This window comes from Rutidosis leptorrhynchoides, chromosome 1, assembly GCF_046630445.1.
Source record: "Rutidosis leptorrhynchoides isolate AG116_Rl617_1_P2 chromosome 1, CSIRO_AGI_Rlap_v1, whole genome shotgun sequence".
NCBI classification, from domain to species: domain Eukaryota; kingdom Viridiplantae; phylum Streptophyta; class Magnoliopsida; order Asterales; family Asteraceae; genus Rutidosis; species Rutidosis leptorrhynchoides.
In genome coordinates this window covers 601,876,237-601,888,229 of record NC_092333.1, presented here as the reverse complement: position 1 = coordinate 601,888,229, position 11,993 = coordinate 601,876,237, and the positions used below count along the sequence as shown (strand labels likewise).

Here is an 11,993-nt window from a genome sequence, read left to right as displayed (position 1 = left end):
TGAGACGTTTTTCAAAGACTGCATTCATTTTAAAACAAACCATAACCTTTATTTCATCAATAAAGGTTTAAAAAGCTTTACGTATATTATCAAATAATGATAATCTAAAATATCCTGTTTACACACGACCATTACATAATGGTTTACAATACAAATATGTTACAACAAAATAAGTTTCTTGAATGCAGTTTTTACACAATATCATACAAGCATGGACTCCAAATCTTGTCCTTATTTTAGTATGCAACAGAGGAAGCTCTTAATAATCACCTGAGAATAAACATGCTTAAAACGTCAACAAAAATGTTGGTGAGTTATAGGTTTAACCTATATATATCAAATCATAATAATAGACCACAAGATTTCATATTTCAATACACATCCCATACATAGAGATAAAAATCATTCATATGGTGAACACCTGGTAACCGACATTAACAAGATGCATATATAAGAATATCCCCATCATTCCGGGACACCCTTCGGATATGATATAAATTTCGAAGTACTAAAACATCCGGTACTTTGGATGGGGCTTGTTGGGCCCGATAGATCTATCTTTAGGATTCGCGTCAATTAGGGTGTCTGTTCCCTAATTCTTAGATTACCAGACTTAATAAAAAGGGGCATATTCGATTTTGATAATTCAACCATAGAATGTAGTTTCACGTACTTGTGTCTATTTTGTAAATCATTTATAAAACCTGCATGTATTCTCATCTCAAAAATATTAGATTTTAAAAGTGGGACTATAACTCACTTTCACAGATTTTTTTACTTCGTCGGGAAGTAAGACTTGGCCACTGGTTGATTCACGAACCTATAACAATATATACATATATATCAAAGTATGTTCAAAATATATTTACAACACTTTTAATATATTTTGATGTTTTACGTTTATTAAGTCAGCTGTCCTCGTTAGTAACCTACAACTAGTTGTCCACAGCTAGATGTACAGAAATAAATCGATAAATATTATCTTGAATCAATCCACGACCCAGTGTATACGTATCTCAGTATTGATCACAACTCAAACTATATATATTTTGGAATCAACCTCAACCCTATATAGCTAACTCCAACATTCACATATAGAGTGTCTATGGTTGTTCCGAAATATATATAGATGTGTCGACATGATAGGTCGAAACATTGTATACGTGTCTATGGTATCTCAAGATTACATAATATACAATACAAGTTGATTAAGTTATGGTTGGAATAGATTTGTTACCAATTTTCACGTAGCTAAAATGAGAAAAATTATCCAATCTTGTTTTACCCATAACTTCTTCATTTTAAATCCGTTTTGAGTGAATTAAATTGCTATGGTTTCATATTGAACTCTATTTTATGAATCTAAACAGAAAAGGTATAGGTTTATAGTCGGAAAAATAAGTTACAAGTCGTTTTTGTAAAGGTAGTCATTTCAGTCGAAAGAACGACGTCTAGATGACCATTTTAGAAAACATACTTCCACTTTGAGTTTAACCATAATTTTTGGATATAGTTTCATGTCCATAATAAAAATCATTTTCTCAGAATAACAACTTTTAAATCAAAGTTTATCATAGTTTTTAATTAACTAACCCAAAACAGCCCGCGGTGTTACTATGACGGCGTAAATCCTGTTTTACGGTGTTTTTCGTGTTTCCAGGTTTTAAATCATTAAGTTAGCATATAATATAGATATAGAACATGTGTTTAGTTAATTTTAAAAGTCAAGTTAGAAGGATTAACTTTTGTTTGCGAACAAGTTTAGAATTAACTAAACTATGTTCTAGTGATTACGAGTTTAAACCTTCGAATAAGATAGCTTTATATGTATGAATCGAATGATGTTATGAACATCATTACTACCTTAAGTTCCTTGGATAAACCTACTGGAAAAGAGAAAAATGGATCTAGCTTCAATGGATCCTTGGATGGCTCGAAGTTCTTGAAGCAGAATCATGACACGAAAACAAGTTCAAGTAAGATCATCACTTGAAATAAGATTGTTATAGTTATAGAAATTGAACCAAAGTTTGAATATGATTATTACCTTGTATTAGAATGATAACCTACTGTAAGAAACAAAGATTTCTTGAGGTTGGATGATCACCTTACAAGATTGGAAGTGAGCTAGCAAACTTGAAAGTATTCTTGATTTTATGAAACTAGAACTTTTGGAATTTATGAAGAACACTTAGAACTTGAAGATAGAACTTGAGAGAGATCAATTAGATGAAGAAAATTGAAGAATGAAAGTGTTTGTAGGTGTTTTTGGTCGTTGGTGTATGGATTAGATATAAAGGATATGTAATTTTGTTTTCATGTAAATAAGTCATGAATGATTACTCATATTTTTGTAATTTTATGAGATATTTCATGCTAGTTGCCAAATGATAGTTCCCACATGTGTTAGGTGACTCACTGGGCTGCTAAGAGCTGATCATTGGAGTGTATATACCAATAGTACATACATCTAAAAGCTGTGTATTGTACGAGTACGAATACGGGTGCATACGAGTAGAATTGTTGATGAAACTGAACGAGGATGTAATTGTAAGCATTTTTGTTAAGTAGAAGTATTTTGATAAGTGTCTTGAAGTCTTTCAAAAGTGTATGAATACATATTAAAACACTACATGTATATACATTTTAACTGAGTCGTTAAGTCATCGTTAGTCGTTACATGTAAATGTTGTTTTGAAACCTTTAGGTTAACGATCTTGTTAAATGTTGTTAACCCAATGTTTATAGTATCAAAAGAGATTTTAAATTATTATATTATCATGATATTATGATGTACGAATATCTCTTAATATGATATATATACATTAAATGTCGTTACAACGATAATCGTTACATATATGTCTCGTTTCAAAACCATTAAGTTAGTAGTCTTGTTTTTACATATGTAGTTCATTGTTAATATACTTAATGATATGTTTACTTATCATAATATCATGTTAACTATATATATAACCATATATATGTCATCATATAGTTTTTACAAGTTTTAACGTTCATGAATCACCGGTCAACTTGGGTGGTCAATTGTCTATATGAAACCAATTTCAATTAATCAAGTCTTAACAAGTTTGATTGCTTAACATGTTGGAAACATTTAATCATGTAAATATCAATCTCAATTAATATATATAAACATGGAAAAGTTCGGGTCACCACAGCACATACGTTTTATGACCTTCTTCCATAAGGATTTTATGTGTGCAATACGAAGGACTTATTCCTTTAATATCATGAATTTTCGATGCAATGGTTGGTTTATGAGATTTCAACACAGAAATGAGTTGTGATTTCTCATTTTCAGTAAGAGAAGACGATATTATTACAGGTAATTTAGATTCGCCATGTAAATAAGCGTATTCCAAATGGTTTGGAAGTGGCTTTAACTCTAATTTCGGTGGTTCTTCTATCGATGATTTATATCGATATCTGTCTTCTTCTTTTAGCATTTGAATTTCTTCTGTTGTTGGTTCATATCCATTAGCTATAAGTGTAGCTAACATTTCAGCTTCATCAATTGGTTCATTACCTTCTCCTAAAGAACATTCTCCTGTTCCTTGTAATTCTGGAAATTCTTCTAACAATTCTGCATGTGCATTTATAGTTTGAATATAATAACATGTATCATCTGCAGATTGTGGTTGTTGCATTGCTCTATCAACTGAAAAGGTAACACTCTCGTCCTCTATACTTAGGGTCAATTTCTTACCGAACACGTCTATCATTGCTTTAGCCGTGTTTAAGAATGGTCTTACTAATATGAGAGGAACTTGAGAATCTTCTTCCATGTCCAGAACAACAAAATCTACTGGAAATACTAAAGTACCAACTTTAACTAGCATGTTCTCCATTATCCCTCTAGGATATTTTATTGATCGATCGGCTAGTTGTATACTTATTCTAGTTGGTTTCAATTCTCCAAGGTCTAGTTTAGCGTATAGTGAATACGGCATTAAATTTATACTAGCACCTAAGTCTGCCAAAGCTTCTATTGAACTAAGACTACCCAGAAAACATGGAATTGTGAAACTTCCTGGATCAGATAATTTTTCTGGTATCTTATTCAACAGCACTGCTGAACAATTAGCATTCATGGTAACAGCCGAGAGTTCTTCCATTTTCTTTCTATTTGAGATTAGATCTTTCAAGAATTTAGCATATCTAGGCATTCCTGAAATTACATCAATGAAAGGAAGATTTACATTTATCTGTTTGAACATATCCAAGAATTTGGATTGCTCGGCTTCAAGTTTCTCTTTCTTCATTTTACTCGGGTAAGGAAGTGGTGGTTGGTATAGTTTAACATAAGATTTAGCCTTAACTGTGTTATCTTCATTAACATTTTCAACTACCGGTTCTTTTTCCTTATCTTGATCAGGTTGTGGTTCTTGTGGAGTAGAAATAGCTTCATCAGAAGTTACAGGTATTTCAGATGGTTTAAGTGTTGTACCACTTCTTGTGGTAATGGCTTTAGCTGTTTCATTCCGGGGGTTAGCATTTGTATCACTAGGTAAACTTCCCGGTTTTATTTCACCTATTAACCTTGCTAGGTTACTTACTTCTTGTTCCAAGTTTTGAATAGAAGCTTGTTGATTTCTAAGTGCTTTAGCATTTTGTTCATTAGTTTGTTTTTGAGATGTGAAAAACTGCGTTTGAGTTTCAACTAGCTTCGTCATCATATCTTCTAAATTCGGCTTTTTATCATCGGTTTGTTATGGTGGTTTGTTTTAAAAATTAGGTCTTTGCTGATTGTAATTATTGTTGGACACTTGTTGATTGCTAGGACCTTGTTGGTTGTTGTATGGAATATTTCAGTTATAGTTCTAGTTTTGATTGTAAATAGGTCTTGGCGGTTGATAATTATTCTGATAATTATTTCCAGGCCTTTGGTTTATGTATGAAATATTCTCTCTTTGTTCCATTGTTAGTTCAATACTGAGACAATCTTTTGTCAAATGTGGTCCTCCACACTGCTCACAACTAATTCGTATTGAGTGTATATCTTTAGTCATCTTTTCCATTCGTCTCTCGACAGCATCTATCTTTGCGGAAATGGAATCTAAGTCATGGCTAGAATCGGCTCTAGCTGCTTTAGATGATCTAACGATATCTTTTTCTTGGTGCCACTCATGTGATTGGGAAGCAGTGTTATCAATAATTTTATAAGCATCAGTTTCGGTTTTCTTCATAATAGAACCACCAGCTGCTATATCTATGTCTTTCCTTGTAGTGATGTCGCATCCTTGGTAGAATATTTGTACTATTTGACAGGTGTCTAAACCATGTTGCGGACATCCTCTTAACAACTTTTCAAATCTAGTCCATGCCTCATATAGAGTTTCATTCGGTTTCTGTGTAAACATAACAATTTCTGCTTGAAGTCTTACAGCTTTAGATGCAGGAAAGAATTGTTTAAGAAATTTTTCAACTAAAACGTCCCATGTATCAATCGCCCCTTCAGGTAACGATTCCAACCAATCTTTGGCTTCTCCCTTTAAAGTCCAGGGAAATAACATGAGATATATCTGTTCATCCTCCACTTCTCGGATTTTAAATAGTGTGCAAATCCTATTAAAGGTACGAAGATGTTCATTTGGATCTTCCTTCGGTGTACCACTAAATTGGCATTGATTAGACACCATGTGTAGAATTTGTCCTTTGATTTCATAATCTGGCGCATTAATGTCTGGATGAGTAATTACGTGACCTTGGCCAGTGCGTTTAGCTCTCATTCGGTCTTCCATACTTAAAGGTTCCAGATTCTCCATAATTGAATTTGTTGAATCGAAATCACTAGAGGATTCTGATTTAATGGTTCGTTCCTCAACAATCTCTGTTTGAATGATTGGTGGTTCCGGGGGAAAATTTAGTGGTTCAGGATCTATGAATCGTCCCTGAATATTCTCCGAATTCTCAATTGTGAGGTCGGGTTCAAAAAATGGATTATCGGAAATTTGAACTGGAGTACTTGGTCGACTGGATGACGATTCTAAAGAAAAATCAACGGCGGTAATATTTGCTAAATGTCTTGATCTAGTTACAGGTGGTGAACGTCTTGCTCGGTGCATTCACTGAATATCCTATTAGTTTTTAAAAGGAAAGAAAAATTATATAAGTTATCCAATCAATAGACTTTTCTGATTTTGCCCACGTTTCGAATAGCCAAAAGATGCAGCAGAGGGGCAGGATTCGTTTGGTCTCAATATAATTGAGGACTGTTTGGCTCCAATAACCCGATCCACGTACAAATCCAACTATTACTACGAACCAGAAAATTTTGATGTCTAACAATTTAACCACTTAAAATAAATTTTCGTAATTTTAAGAAATTTAGATAAGAAGTAGAATAAAAATCTATGTCCTAAAAACTAGAATGACGAGAAATAAGAAAGAAAAAGAGCGTGTCGGAAAAAGATCGAAAAATAAAAATAAGAAAGAAAAAGAGTGACTTATAGAACTTAAAAACACTAGACTAACCCAACCTTATTACTATCACTAACTTAAAATTATAATCGCAAATTGAGATTACTAATTGAAATGATAATTGATACATAGTAAAAGGTGTCTAAAAATATTAAAGCTTACAAGAAAAACTATATCCCAAATGGCAATAACTTAAAAAGAAACTAAAACTTAAAAAGGCGTCGCAAAATTCTAAAGCACCTAAATCTTAGTCTAAAGAAAAGGCACTTAAGGAATTTTACGGCAAAGCCTAAAAATCTAGAAATAAAAATATAACTATGGCAAAAACTAAGTTTAAAACTAAAAACTAGCGAAAAATACAAATATTACGCTAAAACTATTAAAAAGGGACAAAATATAAAAATATACTAAAAGTTGTAAAAAGTACAATTTTTATAAAAATATTACTTTTATATTATTTATTTTATAAAACTATTAATTTTATATATATTAAACTAATTAAAACTAAATAAAATAAGAAAATTAAAACTAAATATTATACTAATAATACCCTAATTAGGGTTTAAATAATAATAATTAATTAATTACTCCGTATTAAATGCGAGATTGGGGTTTCTGTCGGTGTCAGGGTGGCTCCGCGAGTTGCGGTGCCCGAAGCAGTAAACTCCGCGAGTCGCGGGGATTCAATTTTCAACTCAGGTACTTTTTTTTTAATTCGACGCGTTTTTTTATTTTTATTTTTCAATAAACACAAAATATTTAAATAAAACTTATAATTTTTTATTAAATAAAAATAAAGAAACTTTTAAAAAAACTTAAATATTTAACAAATTCTTAAAAATATTTATATTTTTGTTTTCTTTTCTATGTTTTCGAATATTTAAAACGTATTTTTACAAAAACGTATTTTTATAAAAGTAAACTAAAAATAAAAATCTTTTTTTTTTATAATTATTAGCGTTGCGCTTCCGGCTTTTAAGCTAGATTGTTCCCCGGCAGCGGCGCCAAAAATACTTGATGTTATGCGAGGTGTACGTGAAATACTATATATTTTTGATACGAAAAGCGATACAAATTACACAAGTTTTAATTTATTTATAGAATGGATATACTTAAACCTTGCTACAACACTTATAGGCAGTGTACCTAATTGTACAGTAGTGTAGTTTTTAGTAAGTTCGGTTCGTTCCACATGGAAAATCTTTAAACAAAGCTTAACGCTATATTAGTTACTTTTATAAAAATACAAATATATATATATAAGTAATATTATTATTATAAAGGGGGGTTTTTACCGTTTAATGACCGGTTTGTCAATTTTAAAACTTTAGTCGCAGTTAAAACCAAATATAAAATATAAATAAAAGACTTAATTTAAAGCGTAAAGTAAATAACGATAATGAAATTGCGAATAATAAAAGTTCGATAAAATAAACTTGCGATAATTAAAAAGTACGATAATTAAAAGTGCAATTAAATACAATATCAATAAAAATGCGATAATTAGAAGTGCAATTAAATATAAAATAAAGGAAATTAAATATGAAATAAAAGAATTATGCTTATTTAAACTTCCGTAATCATGATGTTTGACGTGTTGATTTTAGTTTTATGCCCATGGGTTAATTGTTCTTTGTCCTGGATTATTTAATATGTCCATACGGATTTGTCCATAATAGTCCATCAGTCATAAATATAAAGAGCGAAAGCCTTCGTCAAATTATTCTTATTCCCGAAGTCAAATATTCCAACTAATTGGGGATTCGAATTGTAACAAGGTTTTAATACTTTGTTTAATGAATACACCAGATTATCGACTGCGTGTAAACCAAGGTTTTACTACTTTGTTAACAATTACACCAATTACCCTTGAATGTAATTCACCCCTGTTTCAACAAGTCTATTAACTATTAATCCAGTTCCGTGTCTGGTAAAATGAATAATTATTGGTATTTATAGATATCCCGCCCACCGTACCCAGTCAAGCGTATGTGGTTATATATAAATACATCAAATTATAAGTTTGTATATTAAATTAACAAGGTATTGTTTAGTTAATATAAAACCCATTAATAACCCATAGTCTAATTTCCACAAGTGTCGTTCTTTTATCCAAACCCCAATTATGGTACAAGGCCCAATTACCCAATTTTAGTAATTAGCCCAACATCATGATTACTTCGGATTAAATAAGCATAATAATAACTTAGCTACGAGACATTAAATTAAAAAGGTTGAACATAACTTACAATGATTAAAAATAGTGTAGCGTTACACGGACAGAATTTCGACTTACACCCTTATAACATTCGCTAACATACCCTTATTATTAGAATTATAATTAAAATTAAAATTAAAATATAAATATAAATATATTTACGTATACATATATAGAGAGAGATTTAATTATGGATTTTTTGCGATCAAACTGCGTTTGCTTTTATAAGGAATTGAGTTCAGGGGGTCTCCGCGACTCGCGCCCTTTTTGCTCTTCAAACTCCGCGAGTCGCGGAGTTTGTAATTACAGCTCACTCCATTTTGGCTCTTTGTTTACCGACGGTTTATTATATAAATATAATATATATATAATTTATATAATTAATTATATATTATATTATATTATATTTATATACATAGTTAACTTGTAATTTTTAGTCCGTTGCGTCGAGCGTTGAGAGTTGACTCTGGTCCCGGTTCCGGATTTTCGAACGTCCTTGCGTACAATTTAATATCTTGTACTTTACGTTTTGAATCTTGTACTCTTGTAATTTCGAGACATTTCTTATCAATAATTGGAACCTCTTTGATTGTATTTTGTACATTTGAGCTTTTTGGTCGTTTGCGTCTTCAATTCGTCGAATCTGTCTTTTTTCTTCACCTTTTAATATTTAAACGAATATCACTTGTAAATAGAACAATTGCAACTAAAAGCTTGTCTTTCTTGAGGAATAATGCTATGAAATATATGTTCATTTTTAGCATTATCAACACTTCATAGCAGTCTTAATTCAATTATCTCTTTCTTAGAGAATGACCGACTGTGGAAGTATATGAAATAATATTCATTGGAAGTTAAAACATGCAAAATGAAACATGGCAATATACAATGAAATGATCTCATCGTGCGTATAATATAATCTCAATATATTAATCATCAGATCAATTGCAACATATATTATTACCCAATGTTTAAAGTTTCAAACTTAACATAAAAATACAATCTAACTTTATCATCAATGACACGAATGCCAATAGACATGCTATGAGCATCATGCTTAGTCTGTGGCAAAGGCTTGGTGAAAGGATCAGCCAAGTTCTTAGTCGTGTCTACTCTACTTAATAATATATCATTTTCTGCTACAAGTTGACGGATGTAATGGTACTTTCTGAGCATGTGCCGTGTGCGCTTTTGTGACCTCGGTTCTTGAGCCAAGACAATCGCACTCACATTGTTGCAGAAAATCTCAACAGGATCATGGATTGTAGGAACCACACCCAGATCCCCGATGAATTTCTTTATCCACATGGCCTATTTAGCAGCTTCATTTACCGCTATATACTCGGCTTCTGTCGTAGAATCAACAATAGTACTTTGCTTGCCACTTCTCCATGTGACGGCTCCACCGTTCAACATAAATACAAATCCTAATTGTAAAGAGCAATCATCTTTATCTGATTGGAAACTAATGTCAGAGTATCCTTTGACGCTCAGCTCGTCATTCCCACCATAGACCAAGAACATCTCTTTAGTCCTCCTAAGAAACTTTAGAATGTTCTTGACTGCTATCCAATGAGTTTCCCCAGGATTGGCCTGATAATGACTAGTCATGCTTAGTGCATACGACACGTCAGGCCTAGTACATATCATCGCATACATGATCGATCCTATAGTTGAAGCATATGGAGTCCGACTCATGGTAGCGGACTCCAAGTCAGAATTAGGACATTGAGACTTGCTCAATATTATTCCAAGGTTCATAGGAATGCACCCTTTCTTACAGTTATGCATACCAAATTTCTTTAGTATCTTATCTATATATGCACTTTGGTTTAGCCCAATTAATCTCCTTGACCTATCTCGATAGATCTTTATTCCCAAAATATATGATGCATCTCCTATGTCTTTCATGGAGAAACATTTCCCTAGCCAAGCTTTGACATCTTTCAATGTCGGGATATCGTTTCCCATGAGTAATATGTCATCGACATATAGTACAAGGAAGACTACAACACTCTCACTAGACCTAACATAGACACATGGCTCATCTTCGCCCCTAATAAAACCAAATTCTTTGATTTTCTCATTAAAGCAAAGATTTCAGCTACGAGAAGCTTGTTTAAGTCCATAAATGAACTTTTGAAGCTTGCACACACTATTAGGATACTTAGGATGTACATAACCCTCAGGTTGTGTCATAAACACATCCTCTGTTAGCTTACCATTAAGGAAAGTTGTTTTTACATCCATTTGCCATATCTCATAGTCATAAAATGCAGCTATGGCAAGAAGTATTCTAATGGATTTCAACATAGCTACTGGTAAAAAAGTTTCATCATAGTCTACACCATATTGTTGCGTGTAACCCTTAGCCACCAGTCTAGCTTTGAATGTGTGTACATTTCCATCTATATCGGTCTTCTTCTTGAAGACCCACTTACACCCAATGGTTTTAGTACTTGGTATATGATTAATCAAGGTCTAGACTTGATTATCATGCATGGATTGGATCTCGTTGTCCATAGCCTCCTTCCACTTGGTAGACTCGGGGCCTGTCATCGCTTCCTGATAGGTAATAGGTTCATCATAATCTATATTTTCGTCATCACCCTCAAATATGTGTAAACTATATTTCTTTGATGTTCGACGCACTCTATCAGATCTATGTATGGGTGGTGGCTGTAGGTTAGTTTCTCTTTCAACTATAGGCTCGTCGACCTCTTGAGGATAATCGGTTCCAATATCGATTTCCATGTTGGTTGATTCTTGAATTTCTTCAAGGTCAATTTTGCTCCCACAGGTTCCTTTTGATATGAGATCCTTTACAAGGAAGACTCCCCTTCGGGACACAAAGACTTTGTTCTCAGTAGAGTTGTAAAACAAATATCCAAAAGAATCAGTCGGGTAACCAACAAATAAACACTTTTCGGATCTAGGTTCAAGTTTATCTTGAGCTTCACGACGAACGTAAGCCTCACAACCCCAGATTCTTAGATATGAGAGAGACACAGTTTTACCATGCCATATCTCATACGGTGTTTTAGAAACTTTCTTAGTTGGGATGAGGTTAAGGATCCTTACGACAGTTTGTAGGGCATAACCCCAAAAACTGATTGGAAGCTTTGTGCGGATCATCATGGATCGAACCATATCATGTAATGTTCGATTCCTCCTTTCAGCCACACCATTATGTTGTGGTGTTCTAGGAGGAGCTAATTGTCAGATTATCCCACAACCCCGTAGATGATCACGAAATTCATCATTAAGATATTCACCACCTCTATCAGATCGGAGAATCTTAATTCTTTTGTTCATTTGATTTTCTACTTCATTT

At 32.7% G+C, this 11,993-nt stretch overlaps 1 non-coding gene across 1 annotated transcript; it reads left to right on the top strand.

The window, feature by feature from the left end:
- Positions 1-5,295: 5,295 nt before the first annotated feature.
- Positions 5,296-5,402, top strand: LOC139887040 (small nucleolar RNA R71). Its single transcript, XR_011772892.1, has one exon. It is a non-coding gene; the product is annotated as a small nucleolar RNA R71 (small nucleolar RNA).
- The last annotated feature ends 6,591 nt before the right edge of the window (positions 5,403-11,993 follow it).